Source organism: Notamacropus eugenii, chromosome 2, assembly GCF_028372415.1.
Source record: "Notamacropus eugenii isolate mMacEug1 chromosome 2, mMacEug1.pri_v2, whole genome shotgun sequence".
Taxonomy (NCBI): Eukaryota; Metazoa; Chordata; class Mammalia; order Diprotodontia; family Macropodidae; genus Notamacropus; species Notamacropus eugenii.
In genome coordinates, this window is record NC_092873.1 from 392,334,892 (window position 1) to 392,354,907 (window position 20,016).

At 38.9% G+C, this 20,016-nt stretch overlaps 1 long non-coding RNA gene across 2 annotated transcripts in view; it reads right to left on the reverse strand.

Moving 5' to 3' along the window:
- Window positions 1-1,673: 1,673 nt before the first annotated feature.
- Window positions 1,674-20,016, reverse strand: part of LOC140529098 (uncharacterized) — a 51,623-nt gene continuing 33,280 nt past the window's right edge. Inside the window, exons 3-4 of one of the 2 annotated variants that reach the window (XR_011975419.1) lie at window positions 12,999-13,090; window positions 1,674-3,689 (exon numbers count right to left, since the gene is read on the reverse strand). This is a non-coding gene — a long non-coding RNA (uncharacterized lncRNA). Of the gene's footprint in view, window positions 3,690-10,944; window positions 11,485-12,998; window positions 13,091-20,016 lie in introns of those variants that run through there. The other variant, XR_011975420.1, reaches the window with a different exon arrangement.

The window sequence follows — 20,016 nt, forward strand, 5'->3', positions numbered from 1 at the left end:
ATCTATGAACAAATATTGCAAAACAAAGGAAAATGATTCAACACTTGGTGAGAGAGCCCTGTAGAATTTGAGAAAAAACATGAAACCCCAACACACTTTTCCAGGGCAGTTTAAAAGAGAAATGAGAATTGTGCAAGCAGAACTAAAGGGATGCATAGCAGAAAAAGCAGCTAGGTGGCCCAGTGAATAGAGCCCTGGGATTTGAGGCAGGAATACCTGAGTTCAAATCCAACCTCAGACACCTCCTAGCTGTGTGACTCTGAACAAGTCACTTAACCTTGTTTGCCTCAGTTTCCTCATCTGTAAGATGAGCTGGCAGAGAAAATGGCCAACTACTCCAGTATCTTTGCCCAGAAAACCCCAGATGGGGTCATGAAGAATTAGACTTGATTGAAATGACTCAACAATGACAATAACAGAAATAGTTGGCAGAAGAGAGAAACTTGAACCTACAATGGCAAGTCTCATCAAAGAAACAACAATTGATTGGGAATGCAAATGTACAAAAGTGAAGGACAATCAAGAACAAGAGGGCCACAATTAGGAAATGGTGTATTCCCATTGGATATCAGCTTAGGGGATTGAGATGGCATGCCTCCTGCAATGAACTCACAATGTGCTGTTGCAAGAGCTAAGGTGGGGGGTATATGAGTCAACATTTAGGCAGTGCTTTATGTTGATCTGCCAATTGGTTAAGTTCTAAGGAAGCCAGAGTAAGCAAGTCAAAAAACAAAGGAAGATTTATTCCTCAGATATGTAAGGTGGGATCTTGAATTCTAGGGACTTTGATATGATCATTCTGAAGACTCATTGAACTACAGGATAGGAAGAGATCTCATCAAGTGAATCTTCTCTTGGTTGTGTTTGTCCTTCATTCTCAAAGAGGACCATGACATCAAGATGATGAAATGACTTGCAGTTGATTTTGATTTGAGTGAGGGAGGGCTATGCAAGATCCTCACATTCTTCTTCTGAGCCATCTGGGTACAGTGACCAGATATTCATCCAGATGACTGGAGACAGCCCAGGATGCAATGTGAGTCACTTGGTATAATGCATATGGAGAAGAGATAGGGTAAGCTTCTTTCCCTCAAATAAGAGCTACTCAGCTAAGTCTGAGAAATATTGATCCAATTCAATCCAGCCAACATTTATTAAGTGCCTACTAGTCAAAGACATGGATTTGAAATTGATTCTGCTCACTAAACTCTATGATCTTAGACTCTTCACTTTATCTTTCTGGGTCTCAGTTTTTTCATTTGAAAAATGAATGCCTTGGAATCTCTAAACCCCTTCAAATTCTACATTTTTGAGCCTCTAATATAATTAACGTAATGATCAAGAATGTCTTTTGTCTTAGGAAATTTGTGGACAATCCTACATTCCTTGGTGTTGAGTTTTTTTGGGGGGGGGAGGGGGGTGGTATCAAACAGGGTTAAGTGACTTGCTTAGGGTCACATAGCTAGTAAGTGTCTGAAGCTCAATTTGAACTCAGATCCTCCTGACTCCAGGGCTGGTACTCTGTCCACTGTGTCACTGAGCTGCCCTGAAAACAACATTCCTTGTAACCAACAATTCAAATGTCCCATCTCTGAATTGAGTTCTCTTTTCGGAGTACCATATTGTTTCTCTAGTAATAACTATGAAAGTGTTTTGAAAATTGAACAGTACTATGCAGTTATAAATTATTATTCTTTAATATATGGCAGAATGAAATGTGAACAATTGTATTTAAGCAGTTTTCCTTCTGGTTTCCAGGCTTCCCATCATCATGCATCATAAAAGAATTATTCATCAGTTTTAATATTTATTGAGCAACTAACTACTATGGTTAAGACTGAAAGTGCCTGCAGGTTGCTAACAATACAATAATTTCTCCCCTGTCCTTTATCCTTTCCTGATCCTACCCTCCTACTCAATTTTCTCTAGCCATTTGCCCATCTGAAGACCAGATTTCCTAAGTCTGTGTGAAGACACATCAAGCAATTCACTGTAGGTTATTTCATGCTGTGGAAAGACACTGACAATTAGCATGTATTTTTTTCAGACACTATTCTAACTGCCTTTTCTTCTCATGTGAGAATGTTGAAGTAATAGGTAGAAAAGACCCCCAAACTGTAGATTTATGAAGAAGACCATCCAAATTATATATTTAAACTCAGGTCTCCATTGAAGAACAGACACATCTAAGGTTCCATGACTCTTTTTCTTCTGTGCTTGAGTGAACCATCATCTTCCTTTGCTTACCAAGACCTTTCCTTCCCTTTGGTTAAATAACTCATAGAATGCCAACTCCCTCTTGAAGACTAATTCAAAAAGCAGAAGAAAATTTAGTTTCTGCTGCAATACGTGCAAGTGCCTGTTTGGACTAAAGCAGTAATGGCTTCATCTATATGTTTGTAGAATATTTAACTGTCAGCATATCAAACCAACAATTATATTGTCACTATCTGTTTTGTACAGGCTGTGGTATGTTCTTTAAAATTCTCTGTAGCATTAAATACCTTGAGGAAACTATGGTACAATTGTGTCTAATATGGCTTCTCTGCATTCAAAATACATTACAAAATTCCACAAGAAAGAGGAAAATCCCTTTAACAATTCACGTTCAGAAACAAAGAAGATCTAAAAATAAAACTCCAAACTAAATGAAGTTGGTTTGTGATTTACATCAGATGTTTTTCATAGAGTTTCTGTTTCAATAGAGATATAATTTTTATGTAAATGATTATTACTTTTAAGAGGAAAATAAATTTCTCAATCAATTCAATGCTATTTTCCCCCTTCCAGACTGGATCTGTGACTTCATTTCTATAGGGAGTATCTCATGAGGAACTTTCCTTATCAATACAGATTGAAAACAGCACCTTTCCTGTAATTAACATTCTTTTTGTTTGTTTTCATTTCACTTTTATTTGCACTATGTTATATTTACTCTTGTGGCATAAGCTTTGGTTTCTTCAGTTTCTTCTGGGATCTCTCCTCTTTTGAGCAACCTCCTCTTCTGATTTAGGAGTAATCTGTTCCTTTTTAGTAAGTATCATCTCAATATAGCAAGGAGAACTTATACATGGATTGATTCAACCACAAGCCCTGTAAGTATGCCTTTGCATTTTGGGAACCTTGTTAAACTGGGTATGCTCAATGGCAAGAGAATCCACATCCAAACCCTTCAGTTCTGTGTTACTCTCTGTATTTTTAAGCATATGCAGCAAAAATTCCACACTCTTTTTGGACCAAAGACCCTGTGTCCAACGCCATTGTTTAGCTTAGCATACCTGCCAACTCTACCAGGATATCGACGAAAGGGAACACATTGTTTCTTCAAGGTGACATCTTTCAAATACTTAGTAGCTGTTCGGATATGCATGTCCTTGATAGCGTGGGTTGTTTCACAGGTGTTATTGAAGTGGACCCAGAGATTTGAAACCCTTGACTTGCATGATTTTGTGGGGGATCTCTGGATCAAGAGAGTACCTAACCATTTTAACTGTTACCTAGGATAGCTCAAGGGAAGGGTGCAATTAGCATCCTTAAAGAGTTACTTAGGGCAACAATAAGTAAAGTGACTTGCCCAGGTTGCATAGTCAGTAGGGATCAGAAGCAGAATTTGAACACAGGTCGTCTTGACTCTGAACACAGGTCGTCTTGACTCTGAGGACAGCTCTGTTTCCACTACACCAAGCCACCTGTAATGGGCATTTAATAAATCATTAATTGATTTAAGAGGAAGTGAGAAGCATGAAAATCATAAAGGGAAGAGGGTTATAGCCTGTTTAGTCACTAGCTATACATATTAGGCCTAGAAAGTACAACCCAAATGGTTTTGGTCAAGTTGGGAAGAAGAAAGTAGCATTTGTCTTTTTTTTTTTTGCCCATAGTAAAGATGGACAGTTTGGAAATCCACTTAAAGAGCTAATTAAACCTAAGAGTGACAGGGAATTAATCTCTTTATTCTTTACCCACTTCTCCCCACTCTCCTCCCTCATTCTCTTTGCCCCATTCCTTCCCTCTCCTTTCTTTCCTCCTCTCTATTGCCATTTCTTTCTACTCCTCTCTCCTTCCCTCAAGAGGCAAAGGTAAGTGATTTCCTTGAAACAAATGGAGTCAAAGAAAGCCAAGAGAATGAAATAGAGGCATACAAAGTGTGTATTTTTTTTTACCCATCCTGCTCACTTGTTCTAACACTAAAATTAGGAATTACTAAACTCTGATTGGAAAAAGTTCAAATTGGAAAGTGACATTCTGTTGTATTCGTTTAATTGACATATATTCTCTTAATGTTGATCTATAAAAGTAAATGATGAATATTTAATATAAATATTGTAGTTTAATAAGTCTATTTGTATAACCACCAGGTGTTGCTAGAGAAGGTAAAGCAGCAGACTGTTTTATCATTGCACTTTTCTACTCCTTCATTCCTTATAGAAGGCACTAGGGCTGAATCCTCCCAGGCCATACCTTTGTCCTCCCATGAGGTCATTTTGGAATGTAACCTTTTCTTTGATTACTTCCCTTCCCCCCCTCCAAGTACCCCCACTTTTCAGGTAGAAGATGGGGGATTTTACAAGTTACCAGAGTTAACTGAGTTTTAGCCTGGAAGCAATATAATGTCCCTCTGACATACATGGCCATCTTTGCTGGCATTTTTTTGCATTTATATTTGATGAAAATTTATTACTAAAATCACACTAAATGAGAACACCTCTCCTACCCAGTCAGGAAAATCTCTGAAATTTAGACAGAGGTTTAATTCTCTGCCTTGATATGAATTTTGCATTATTTCCTGCTAACCTATTGCTTTCTCCATTTATCTTTTCTTTGCACAGGTTAAAGATACAGACAAGTAATACAAGTCTTCATAAGTGACTATGGGTTTTCACATCAAATAAAATTCAGGAAAAAGAAATAGATTAAAATAAAGAGAAACAGAAGTTATAGCATGGTAGATTAAAGGCAGGGACTCACCTGAAATCTTCCAGATACTCCTCCAAATAACTTTAAAATAACACCTCAAAATAAATTCTAGAGTGAAAGAACCAACAAAAGGACAGGGTGAATTTTCTAGCTCAAGACAACTCAAAAGATCTGAATTAAAGTCTGTTTCATGGAGATGAGAGTGGAGCTCAGTACAATGCAGGAACAAACTAGCAACAGGCCATGGGATGACAACAGTTCTCAGCTCTAGACAGTAAGTGGGAGATAGGGGGGTCAGTTAACCAGTTAGAAGGAGAAATACAGGGAACCCTTGACTGGCATTGGGATCAGAACTCTGTTGAATTGTCCATATGCCATTCACAGTTGCAGCTCCAGGGAGAAAAGGAGCACCAGCACAGTACAGCTTGAGGTCACAGCAAGTTCTAGGGTGGAAAAGAATGTTTATGGCTGCTTACAAGTCAGAAAAACAGTGACCACACCTTTCCCTATATCATACCACCTTAAAAGAACTGAAAACTTATAGACCACAAGAACTTGCTCTGAAAACAGCAGCACAAAAAAGCTGAGGCTTGGGACAGTGCCCTCTCTCTCCTAGGAGCCAAACCCAATTTTAACAGTCAAAAATCAAGAAACAAACTGGAAAAACAAGCAAACAACAACAAAGTTACTATGGTGACAGGAAAGCTCAAAACATGAACTCAAAATAAGACAATGAAATCAAAAGAGCTACATGTGAAGGCTCAAAATGTGAATTGGTCTCAGGCCCAAGAATTTTTGGAAAAGGTCAATGAGGATTTTAAAAATTAAATAAGAGAGGTAGAAGAAAAATTGGGAAACAAAATGAGAGTTATGCAAGAAAAAAAAATTATGCCTTAAAAACAGAATAAGCCAAATGGTAAAAGAGGCACAATTATCCCCTGAAGAGAGAACTCCTTAAAAAGCAGGATTAGACACATGGGAAAAGATGCACAAAAAATAATTTAAAAATTAGCCTAAAAGAGAATTGACCAAATGGAAAAAAGAGATACAAAAGCTCGCTAAAGGAAATAATTCCTTTAGAATTATAACTGGGCAGTGGAAATTAATGATTCCATGAGACAAGAGATGATAAAAACAAAATGAAAAGAATGAAAAATAGAAAAAGAATGTGAAACATCTCATTAAAAAATTACTGACCTGGGGGGGCGGAGCCAAGATGGCGGAGTAGAAAGACGCACGTACACATAGCTCCGAACCCACAACCCACAGAACGGCTAGAGGGGACCAACTCACGGTGAATTCTGCACCCAGAGGCCACGGAATATTGGAGCGAGGGAGATTTCTGTTCCGGAGAGACCTGCAAACCTCTCGCGGGGGGTCCTTCGCGCTGCGGACTGGGCACCAGGACTGGGAGCTGAGTGCAGCCCGGCAGCGGCCGCGACACTGTGAGGAAAAGATCTGAGGGGGCTACGGGGACGGGATCTCCTGCAGCCCCGGCTCCGAGAGGTACAGATCCGAGCAGGCTTCAGAGATGGGATCTCCAGCGGCGGCACAAGCTCCTCCACCCACAGGTGACGAGGGTCGGTGAGAGAGTCTCTTTGGCGGGTCGAGAGGCGAGTGGGGTACCCCCATGGCTTGGGCCCCCAGGAGATAGAAGCTGAGAGGCGGCTGCAGACAGGGGCTCCCCAAGCGGGCGGGAGCCTGGATCCATTGTGGAAGATCTGTGCATAAACCCCCTGAGGGAACTGAGCCTGAGAGGCAGCCCTGCCCTCACCTGAGCATCTGAATTTAATCTCACACTGAATAGCAGCCCTGCCCCCGCCCAAAGCCCTGAGGCTGGAAGCAGCATTTGAATCTCAGACCCCCAAACACTGGCTGGGAGGATCAGGAGGTGAGGTGGGTGTGAGGAGAATATTCAGAGGTCAAGTCACTGGCTGGGAAAATGCCCAGAAAAGGGAAAAGAAATAAGACTATAGAAGGTTACTTTCTTGGTGAACAGGCATTTCCTCCCTTCCTTTCTGATGAGGAAGAACAATGCTTACCATCAGGTAAAGACACAGAAATCAAGGATTCTGTGTCCCAGCCCACCCAATGGGCTCAGGCCATGGAAGACCTCAAAAAGAATTTTGAAAATCAAGTTAGAGAGGTGGAGGAAAAGCTGGGAAGAGAAATGAGAGACATGAAGTCAAAGCATGAACAGCAAATCAGCTCCCTGCTAAAGGAGACCCAAAAAAATGTTGAAGAAAATAACACCTTGAAAACTAGCCTAACTCAATTGGCAAAAGAGGTTCAAAAAGCCAATGAGGAGAAGAATGCTTTCAAAAGCAGAATTAGCCAAATGGAAAAGGAGATTCAAAAGCTCACTGAAGAAAATAGTTCTTTCAAAATTAGAATGGCACAGATGGAGGCTAAGGACTTTATGAGAAAGCAAGAAATCACAGAACATAGCGAGAAGATTCGAAAAATGGAAGATAATGTGAAATATCTTATTGGAAAAACAACTGACCTGGAAAATAGAATCAGGAGAGACAATGTAAAAATTCTGGGACTACCTGAAAACCATGATCAAAAGAAGAGCCTAGACATCATCTTCCATGAAATTATCAAGGAAAACTGCCCTGAGATTCTAGAACCAGAGGGCAAAATAAATATTCAAGGAATCCACAGAACACCGCATGAAAGAGATCCAAAAAGAGAAACTCCTAGGAACATTGTGGCCAAATTCCAAAATTCCCAGGTGAAAGAGAAAATATTGCAAGCAGCTAGAAAGAAACAATTCAAGTATTGTGGAAATACAATCAGGATAACGCAAGATCTAGCACCCTCTACATTAAGGGATCGAAGGGAATGGAATAGGATATTCCAGAAGTCAAAGGAACTAGGACTAAAACCAAGAATCACCTACCCAGCAAAACTGAGTATAATACTTCAGGAGAAAAAATGGTCTTTCAATGAAATAGAGGACTTTCAAATTTTCCTGATGAAAAGACCAGAGCTGAAAAGAAAATCTGACTTTCTAACACAAGAATGAAGAGAACCATGAAAAGGTGAACAGCAAAGAGAAGTCATAAGGGACTTACTAAAGTTGAACTGTTTATATTCCTACATGTAAAGACAATATTTGTAACTCTTGAAACATTTCAGTATCTGGGTACTGGGTGGGAGTACACACACACACACACATGCACACATGCACACATACATAGAGACAGAGTGCACAGAGTGAATTGAAGAGGATGGGATCATATCTTAAAAAACAAAAATGAAATCAAGCAGTGAGAGAGAAATATTGGGAGGAGAAAGGGAGAAGTTGAATGGGGCAAATTATCTCTCATAAAAGAGGCAAGCAAAAGACTTATTAGTGGAGCGATAAAGAGGGGAGGTGAGAGAAAAACATGAAGCTTACTCTCATCACATTCCACTAAAGGAAGGAATAAAATGCACACTCATTTTGATAGGAAAACCTATCTCATAATACAGGAGAGTGGGGGACAGGGGCACAAGCGGGGTGGGGGGGAGGATGGAGGGGAGGGCATGGGGAGGAGAATGCAATCCGAGGTCGACACTCATGGGGAGGGAAAGGATCATAAGAGAATAGAAGTAATGGGGGACAGGATAGGATGGAGGGAAATATAGTTAGTCCCATACAACACAACTAGTATGGAAATCATTTGCAAAACTACACAGATTTGGCCTATATTGAATTGCTTGTCTTCCAAGGGGAAGGGGTAGAGAGGGAGGGAGCTAAAGAAGTTGGAACTCAAAGTGTTAGGAGCAAATGTAATGTTCTTACCACTGGGAAATAAGAAATACAGGTTAAGTGGTCAAGAAAGCTATGTGGCCCTACAGGACAAAAGAGAAGATGGAGACAAGGGCAGGGAGGGAGGATAGAGGAGAGAGCAGATTGATCACAGGGGCAATTAGAATGCTTGGGTTTAGGGAGGGGAGGGGATAAAAGGGGAGAAAATTTGTAACCCAAAATTTTGTGAAAATAAATGTTAAAAGTTAAAAAAAAAAATTACTGACCTGGAAAATAGATCAAGGAGAGATAATATAAGAATTATTGGATTGTCTGAAAGCCATGTTTAAAAAAAAAAACCAAATTCCCTACACATCATCATTCAAGGAATTATCACTTTAGTTCCATAGTAGAAACAATGACTTACAGATAAATGCAACTCATTCTTAAGGTATTGTTTTGCTACAATATAATACAGACAGATTGCAAAACTCTCCTGACTGTATTTACTACCACAAAAGAATGGTTATCAGTAGAACCAACCATCTGCCCCTCAGTGTCCATCTCACATGCTGAGTGTATAACTGCTTTCCTAAAAGGAAAGAAAATGCTGAAGCCAAAAATGAATAAAAAAGAGGAGAGGAGATACATATTTAATACTTAGTGGCACTATTATTAAAAGAAATCTCACACACTTGTTACTAGAAAAATCTGGAAAGTGTTTCTGGCTCCATTTTTACAAATAGAGAAGACAAAGCATAGGGGAATGAAAAAAAATGACTGTCTTTTAGTTAAAACACGTCGACAAAGATGGCCATGGACCATCTCTTCTCTCTGCATTAAAGTAGACTTTTTTTCTGTACCTAAGATTTGTGAAGGATTCCTGCACAGAGCTAGGATTCCTCCTCATTCCATCTCAAATCTAAGCTTTATGGTGTTTCTTTCCTTTGGGTTGCCAACACTGAAGTGGACGTTATTTGCTGTCATTTGTAGAAGCAATCTCAAGAGGCTACTTTCTCTATTGTAGGGTCTTAAACTAGTCTTGTTATTGAAATACTTTGGAAAAAAATCAATCAGTCCACCACTAAGTATTTTTGATGTCTGCTATGTGCTAGACAGCATGATAGGCACTAGAGATGCAAACACAAAAGACAAAATTCTTGCCTTCAAGGAGCTTCCAGCCTACTGAGGGAATACAAAATGTTCAAAGAAAAATAAAAAACACTGTATATCCAAAATGAATAGCAAGTGATTTGGCTGAGAGGAGTCCTAACTTGGAAAATCAGAAAAGGCCTCTTTTAGGAGTCCTTGAGATGTGGTTTGAAGGGAGCCAGGGGTTCTAAGAAGCAAAAGTGATGGGTATACTCTTTTGTGTTTTGGATACAGTCTGTGCAAAATCACAAATGTGCAAAATAGAAATGGAAGATGGAATTTTGTATCTGGGGAACAGAAAACGGGCCAGTTTGTCTAGACCACAGAGGTCATGAAAGGGAATAATATCAAAATGATAAGCACAAGATTGAGAATAGCTTTAAATGTAGGACAGAAGAGTTTGCAGTCTGTCTTGAAGGCAACATGTTGTTTTGCTTTTTCCTCAAAGATTTGGAGACAAAGATGGAATATTCAACAAATGATCAGATGACAAGGAATACCTAATATGCCGACTGACAGAGTTAGGCTAGAGCATTGGGCCAAATCCAATAAGATGAAATACAATAGAGATAAATGTAAATTCTTACACTGGTGTATGAAAAAATCAGCTTTGCAAATATAATATGAAAGAGGAATGGATAGAACTAAGTTTCAAAAAAAAAGAAAAAAGGATCTGGGGATTTCAGTGGACTAAATGTTTAATTAGGATCACATCTGACCCCATGACTGTCCAAAACAAAAATACTAAGAAGATCTTTAAGAGAGGGCATTTCTTCCAGGAATATGGTGGTGATCGTCTCATTGTACTGTGCCTTGGGAAAGTCTGGGTCTCTATTTTCTCATTTGCAAAATGGAATAAAATTGCAAAATGTACTACCCACTTCAGAGATATTGTGGGGAAAAAGCTCTATAAACTTTAAAATGATTTACAAAAGTTGAGTTCTGTGGCCTTGAGTTATTTTGATTTAGAATAATTATGCATAAGGCAATCTATACTCTGATTATTTCAATGAACTTTTCAAAGTAGTTTTGGGTTTTTTTTTTGTACCAAGAAAAGACAATTCCATTTTCTGGATGGCATATTGCTCTAGGGAACTGGTTAACAAAATCTTTACAAATGAAGAAGAATCATTATATCAAATCATTGCAATAGATTCAATTTATTTCATTACCTCCAAGGCTATTCAGTTAAACTCAATTTAACAAATACAATTCTGGAATCCCTGACTACTTGACAGTGTGGGGTGTTTTCTGTAATCATGATTATGTAAATATGTTCTAACAGACCAGAGTGAAACCATAAATCAAATAGCAAAGCATTTAATTAGGACAGAATAGCAAAGCAAATAGCAAGAGAAAATCAAGGTACAAGATCAGTCTTACCTCCCTACTATACACACATACACACAAAAAGTACTATCTTGCACAGATTCCTACACTAATGGGGGAAGGGAGCATCCCTTAGAAGACACATGCTTTCCCACTTAGAGTTGCATTGGTATTGGAATATCTCTCTTGGATTTATCTCCTTGCTGTTTCTCATCTCTGCCTCTTACATTTCCTGTCCCTGAGGATTGCCAACTTGCTCCTTCATGACTTGCCATAGTCTTCTCTGCTTCTGACACCGCTACTTCTCTACTGAGTAACTTTTGCCATTAGCTACAGTAGCTTCTTTTCTGGAGGGAGAGTAGAGAGAATTACCACCATGATAACATATATCAATATACCACCACATATAATATAGCCTGAAAAACTGAAAAGGGAAGGGGCAAGGAGAAAGCTTCCCACATATATCTGCCAAGTCAGATGTCATAGAGCATGTACAACATAGGAAGAAGAGAGGAGAGGACCAGTAATTCACAGTAAATAAAATCCAGGAAAAGAGCCAGCAATAAAACCTAACACTCCTGCTAGGGAAAGCTGCTTTCTCTGTGTTAGGCTGGGTTCACTGAAGCACAAAATATTGTAGTACACAGTGACTCTTGGTAGGGTGTTGAACAAATGTTATGTCCCTCCAGTGACAAGTTGGACACCTGCCAAGCTTGTCAAATATGCTCTGGGGTTCTCAGGAATTTCTCTTTCAAGACAGCTTTTTCCCAGGCAACCCTTAGGATTGTCAAGGATTCCATTTTAACCAATTAGCTATCAGCAAAACCAATACCCTTCTCATTGCAAAACAGATGCAATGTCTTCCTCCTTTTCTTTTTCACCCTCTCAAACCAGGGAAGAAAGCAGAGGGCAGCACAGGCTTCCTCTGGGGCTTTTCCTCTTTGGAGACATAGTTGACCCTGGAGAGCAATAAACCCAAACAGCTGTTTGCACAGAAACAGGATGCTACTCTCTTCCAATGAACTTCTAAGAGTTAAGTAGTCTATCAGGAGGCTTTAGTCAGCTCTCTCTGCTGACTCACCCCCTCACACAGTCTGGGGACCTGTCTTCTGTTACCAGCTCCTATTAAAGCTTCCAATGCAGTGTCTCCAAAGAAAAGTTGGAAATCACCCAGAGGGCAACAGAGAGGGGCATGGTGGATGTGAGCAGGCTGCAACACAACACAAGCAGGAAATTATTCAGGTGGAGTTAGAGTCTATAAAACATGTCATCATGTAAATTTTGATATATTTGTTTTACATAAATCAGTCCTCTTACTTTCTTGTACTTTTCAAATCTAACAAGTAACCTTTAGACCCTGCAGAAACTTGTTAAATTATGTTGACCTCTGTACTAAATGACAGTGTTATAGTCTGTCACCCAAAATGACTAATCTCTTGACAAGGCACCAAGAGAAAGGAAGACTTAGACAGCTGAAAAGGAATGGGAGGTAATGCACTGAGAAACAAAGCAGCATGGTACAGAGAGCTGGATTTGGAGGCAGAAGACTTAGGACTGAATCCCAGTTCTGCCACACTAATGAGGATATGTGTGAGTGTGAGTGTGAGTGTGAGAGTGTGTGTGTGTGTGTGTGTGTGTGTGTGTGTGTGTGTGTGTGTGTGTGTGTGTGTGTGTGTGTGTGTGTGAGAGAGAGAGGGGGGGGGGGAGAGAGGGGGAGAGAGAGGGAGGGAGGGAGGGAAGGAGGGAGGGGCAGGCAGAAGGCAGACTTTGGGCACATCCATTTCTCCATTCACAGTTTCATCAGTTGCAAGACTGTGAATTTGGGGAGAGAGGGAAAGACAATCTCAGTTAAGAGACTTACCTACTCCGGTCCTCCTGACTCCAAGACCACAGCTTTATCCACTTCACCACCTTACTGCCCCTGGATTATATCCTTTTAAACTTCTCTTCCAGCTGTAAATAATATAATCTTATGAACAGAGTCCTTCAAGAACACACACCCAAATGAACTTAATCCTACCCTTGCACACAGGTACCTTCTATTAAAACACATCCTAAACCTCTAAAGTAGAGGTGTCAAAGTGTGGCTGCAATGTTCTTGAGTGGGCCCAAATGAGATTAAAATGTAAGTGGGAAATATTTAATAAAACAAATAAAAATACAATATATATATATGTCCATGGGTAAATATATACACACATATATAGAGTTACATTTTAAAACTAAAGTAATATATGATCCATGGGGATTCTTATGTATGGATTAATGACCCCTATTTCTATTTGTGTTTGATACCATTGCTCTAAATGATTACATCAGAATGACAATTTTGAATACTGTACCCCTGTCTATAACCCCTCTCAAAACTGCACTTGTATCCCAGAAGGAACAAATTGCCTTCAGGAAACCAAACTGCATATATTATTGAATAATCCAAGCATGGTGAGAAGAACATCGCCTCTTCAGAGATGACAAAGTGTTGAAGGAGCCATGAGCCTGAGAACTGAGTGTAATTTCCTATAGGGAGTGTTGGTGCTGGAACATCTGCCATGAATGATAATGCTATGGAGTCTAAAAGATAAAATGATAAAAGTCCAGCTCCCAGGAATTCATGCTGTAGAGGAAAGGAAACTAAAGTGGGAGACCTGATAGGTACACAATAAGGAAAGCAATGCAAATTCAAGTTAGAGGCAGGTACCAACAAAGAGAATGAAATCAGGTGCCTTCCCCATGATGACTGGGAGGAAAGTTATGAACCAAACAAGGGACAGAAGTGAGAACAAAAGACAAAATTGATTATTTCAGTTCTCTGAAATTGCAAAGCCCTTCAGAGAACAAAATCAATGCAGCCAGGATTAGAAACAAAGTTGTCAGTTGGGGGAATAGGGGAGTCTGCACATCAAATATCTCTGATATCCAAGATATGTAAGGCATTGATCAAATATGTTACATGAGAAAGCATTCCCTGAAGGATAAGTAGTCAAAGGATATGAAGAAATAGTTCTCAAAAGAAGAATTACAAATTAGTAGATATTTGAAAGATTGCTGCAAACTGTTAATAAGAGAAGTGCAAATTAAAACAGCTCTAATGTTTCACCTCATACGCAGGAAATTGTCAAAGAAGAAAAAAAGATGGAAATACTCATTGTTGGAGATACAGTAAAAAGGCAGGCACACAATAAACTATAGGTTTTGCTGTTGATTGGTCTATTTGGAAAAACAATTTAGAATTATGCTCATAAAAAAACTAAAATGTTATATGGATCTAGAACCAGAAAGGACATCCGATGCTATCTATTCTAATCCTCTCATTTTATAGAAAAGGAAACTGAGACCCAGGGAGGTTAAGTGATTTTCAGAAAGATATTAAGTGGCAGACATGAAATTTGAGCCCAGGTCCTCTGACTCCAGTGAACATTCCACTCCATAACCTCTGACTAGAGATCTTGTTGCTAGATATAGACCCAAAGGAAGCCATAGACAGGAAGAAAAATCACATATTTACACCAAAATATTGATAATAATACTTTTTGTGGTGACAAAGGGCTTAGTGGCAAAGTAAATGCTTATGAATTGAGGAATGACTAAAGCAAATTCTGGTACTTTACAAATATAAAAAAATGCTACTATGATATAATTGGGGATGAATATGAAGAATTCAGAAGAGCACAGGATGACATGGAGAGGCAGGAAGCATGGCATGATGGATACATAAAGGAGGTAGACTAGATGACCTCTGTGTTCCCTCCCAGCTCCAAGACTTTGATCCCATGATCCTTGCGCATTCCTCCCTGTTGTTTTGCCTGCCTATGTCTCTGATGCAAAAGCAGCATCATTAGTAATCTATTCTGAGTTACTTCTTTTTGCAAGTGGGCCTATAAAAATATTTGTTTTCTAGAGCCAGTTCCTTTATTTGTTAAGCTATCTGACCTTATATAGTTATTTAACCAGTTTCCTTGTCTGTAAAATGGGATCATAGAATTAGATATAGGTTGGAAAGGAGGAAGAAGAGTGTAGACTGTTTAAAGCAATTTATTGATTTGAGGGGATGTGTATCGCTGAAAGTTATTGGTGAAGAAAAGGCACGTAAAATTAAGGTAAAATCACTACTATTTATGCATAGCCTTCACTTTTCACACTCTCTACCAAACTTGGATTCTTAGCCTTAAAAGAGCTTCACAGAAATCACACGGAACACTGATAATAGAAGAAATGGAAATTAGAGGTAGGAGGTCCAAAAGTGTTGCAAATTGCATGTTTGGGAATTTTCTCAATGCTTTGATCAGTTGTGATGACTTCTTTTTTCCTCTAAAAATTGTTTATTGTCATATAGGATTGCTTTCTAGGAAAAGGAGGGGCAGGGATACCTAGGATACCATGGTGATGTAAGAAACAGAAAATATTAATCACAACTCTTCAGAAAAGAAACCACTGTGAATGCTATCCCTTTGGAAAATCCCCTTTGTTGTCAGGCTCTCTTGTTCTTCTACCACCTCCTTTTTTAAAATAATGACATTGTTCCTGTATACCCAGCTTCTCTTACCTAAATGGAATTCTCAATTTTTTTGTGACATATCTCAACTTATTCAGCGCTACTGTATACTTTTCTCTCCACTTGTAATGCTCTCTCCTTCCTCTTCACCAGTCTAATTTTCACCCATCCTTCAAGACTCAGTTCAAATCCTACATGTAAAGAAAACATCCTTTACCAGTTTAGCTTGAGGAATATCTCCTCTATGAGCCCCTATTTTATTTACTCTGCCCTTTTGACAATTAACCTTGTATTCCTGAAGTCTTCTGTACCCCCAACCTATTATTTTTCCTATTCTATGTTGAATTGAAAACCAAATGACCCAATTTTTCAAAACTAATGAGAAGGTAAGAATTTTAGGGAAGAATAGTAATTTTAATGTATTAATTAAATCTGGCTGGGAGTTTCCATATGTGAAACCTAAATTGTACTTAGCTAAATCTAATCTTCTATAATCAGCTACACTCAGCTACTGTTTGTATAGGGCCTTTGGTTAATAGTCTCTAATTGCCAATCTAAGGATGTTAAGAAAATTAGCCTTTTCTCTGAAAAAGGCGAAGGTCCTATTAAAAAAAAATAGAGCCAAATTCAGCACCTCTCCATGATGGAACCTTTAGAGAGATGAAGAGGTGTGGCCACCAGCAGTTTATTTTAGGAGCTCTTCATGGTATAGTTGGCCTCAAAAGTTAACAATAATGAGAGAGAACTGAGGATATCAGATCTAGGAAGGATGGAAGGCAAAAGAAAATTTTCAGTGATATTCATAGTGTACAATGTTTGTCATTCTGTGATGAGCAATTAATTGTACCTGTTATAAAGAATAACTTTTATGAGACAAATTTGTGGAACATGACAGATGGGGGGAAAAAGAGGATCAAGAAAGTATTAAAAAATACAGAGGAGACAAAGTGACACAAACATATAGAGCAAAGCATTAAATGAACATGGTTAAATGTAAATTACACTTAAAATACAAACTGTACAGAAGAGAGGTTCACAGTTTCTTATACAGTCCTCTTTCTTGTTTTTTATTAAAATTGGGAGGAAGAATGGGAGGAGGGAGAAGCTTATTATTTCTCAAACTTGGAATGTGAGAGAAGAGCATTCAATCACTTGGGTGAGAATGAAGGGGAGAGGGAATCTTATGATTCTCATTCTTCTCTGGATTGTACAATCAAAAAAGGGAATTGAACACAGCAATACAGCAAAGTAGGCAGTGAAGTGAGCAGGGGCAGGGAAAAGAAAAAGCGATGGAAGAGAAAGGGTGGAGTTGAAAGGCACAGTCATAAACAAAACATACTTCAGCTATGACTGGCTAGTTAGAAAAAGGGAGGTAAAAAAGGAAAAAAAAAATGAGGGCAAGACCAAGTTATCTAGGGCTAAGGAGGAGAATCAGGCAATTGACGCTAAAGAAAGCTCATCCTGATTTTATTTCCTTTCTTTCCCCACGTTCTTTTTCTTGAAAAGAAAGGGTTGGAAGGAAAGAGAAAAGACATGTTTGGATACCATGAAGGGAGAAACAAATCTAATGATCCCAACTCAATGAGAAAGAGATGACTACACTTCCAAGGAGCGTGGTAAAATAGAACAGAGGTGGGGCACCAGCAGCCTGGTGGTCACATCACCCTCTAGGTCCTCAGGTTCAGCCTTTGACTGAATCCAAACTTCACAGAACAAATTCACTTAATAAAAGCATCCAAGGGCCTAGAAGGCCACATGTGGCCTTGAGGTCACTGGAAGAAATATAAGCAGCAAAATTCTTAGAAGCTGCCACATGGCATAGTAGATAGAGCACTGTGCCTGGAGTCAGAAGACTTGAGTTCAAATACAACCTCTAGATGTGAGCTGTTGGGACCCTGGGCAAGTCAGTTAATCCTCTTTGACTCAGTTTCCTTATCTGTAAAGTAAACTGGAGAAGGAAATGGCAAGCAAAGGGTGAATTTATAAAAGCACAATGTGCTCTCTGCTGTTGTTGAGTCATTTCAGACATTGCAGACTCTTTCTGACCCCATTTGAGATCTTCTTGGCAAAGATGCTTGAGTGATTTGCCGTTTCCTTCTCCAGCTCTTTTTCCAGATGAAGACATTAAGGCAAACAGGGTTAAGTGACTTGCCCAGAGTAACACAGCTATTACGTGTCCGAAGCAAGATTTGAACTCATAAAGATAAATCTTTCTTACTCCAGGTCTGACAATCTATAAATTGGGCCACCTAACTATAACTTGTACTTCCTAATTCCATCTTTCTGTTGAAAGGACCAACATTTTTCTTACTTTTTCAAGTTCACAAGCTCAGTCATCCATGACTTTTCAGTCTCACCACCTCTACCCAATCAGTTGCCAATTTAACCTCCATAGCCTTTCCAACATCTTCCCATTTCTTTCCGCTCACACAGCTACCAACCTAACCTGAAACCTTAGGCTGTGAGTTCCTTGAGGATAGAGATTGTCTTTTTACTGTTTTTTGTATCTCTAGCACTAGTAACTTGCCTGGCACAAAGTAAATGCTTAATAAATATTTGTTGATTGACATCCCAATGATGATCACCTCTCACATAAACTATTACAATCTACTCCTAACTTGGTTTTTCTTTCTCTAATTTCTCACTCTCTCAAATCCTATCATGCAACTACAAATGGATATTACTAAAATATGCTTCTGTCAATTTCATTTCTCTGATCAAGAAACTTTAGCATTCTGTTTGGTCTTTGTATCCCTTCACAATCCAGTTCTAGTCTATGTTTTTAATATGATTACATATTACTTCCCCTCATACATTTTAAAACTGGCTCATTTTCTCTTCCTTTAAACCGAATTTCATCCTCTGCCTCTATGTCTTTCTATAGGTTGGCTCCAAGCCTGGAGCACTCTTCCTCCTCTTGGAATCCCTGATTTCCTTTAAGTCCTTGTGGAGGTGCAATCTCCTGTGTGAACCTCCCCTGATTATACAAAGTAAGTGTCAACTGTGCTAGGAGAATGCAAATTTCTTGAAGGCAGAGTCTATTTCATTTTTGTCCTTGCCTCTCCAAAGTCTATGAGGTGCCCTCTTGGGGCTCACTCTGCCAACTTGAACTCAGAACAGTAGGTTGGGTTGCCAGAGGGTACCTGATTACTCAGACATCTAGGGATAACTGTGTAGTTGGGCTTTCTAATACTGTCACTTATGGATCCCCAACTGATGTGCTCCTTAGTATCATTCAACCAATTAATATTTTCACAGTATCAAATAACAAATTAGTTTTTACAAAGGGATATTTACTAAAAAGGCATAGCAAGGACTGTTGTACACTAATATTCCCCTCCACTAATGTCTGGATACATTTTCTCCCATGAGTACAAATACAATCCAGAGGCAAGCATGCGCAAGAATAGAGAATCTATTTGGCAAAGGGATAACTTATAGGACCTGATTGGCGGAAGTCTTCTTTTGTGGAATCCTCAGGAAGTAGCCATCTGGCTTGTGTAGCTTCCTGTTGAGCATCTAGTACTAGAGCCTCTATAAATTCCTGAAGCTACATTTCTCTAGTTTGTCTAGTGTGCTTTCCTATCTCCCAGCTGGATGCAGTTTATTTCTGGTGCATTGTCTCTGATAATATGGTTGATGGGGGTTGGGAACTCTGCCACTCCCTCTGGGTTCACTGGCCCCTCTCCTTTCTGCTCTGTGGTATATCTCACTAGAGGTATCTAATTCTTTTCAACCAATCCCAGTATATTTGCTTTGTTCATGCCATGCTCACTCATTTAATTCAATAGAGGTCTAGGCTTTCTTCAGCCACATCATTTAGGGTGAGGTGATGGATACGCTGGTTGATTCAACAGAGATATCCAGGATTGGAGGGTTATGTCTTGACTTGCAAATGAATTGGATTTAAGTAAAACAGAGTGGGATTTGTCCATACCTAGTTTCATTAATATGGTACCTTGCTCATTCTAGGCATTTAATAAATGACCATTGATTGAACTGAATATTTTATCAGATTATTTCCTAATAGTATAGTAGGATATTATAATATCCTATAATATAAATATAATATTATAATATTGTCATAGAGTAATTATATTATAATATATTATATAATAATTATAGTATAATAATATAGTTAATATTTTTTAACTTGGAATCAAAGCCAGAATTAAGCTATATAACCTTGGGCAAATCACATCACCTTTGTGGGGTTATTTGCTCATATTAAATATGGGGAGAGGGGTTGACCAGATATTAATAGCTCATACTTATATAATACTTCACTCATTTTTTATTATTTACAAAGCAATTACTCCACAACAACCATATGAGGACAGAATTACTGTTTCCCCCATTTCAGACTGTAAGATCATAGATCATGTAA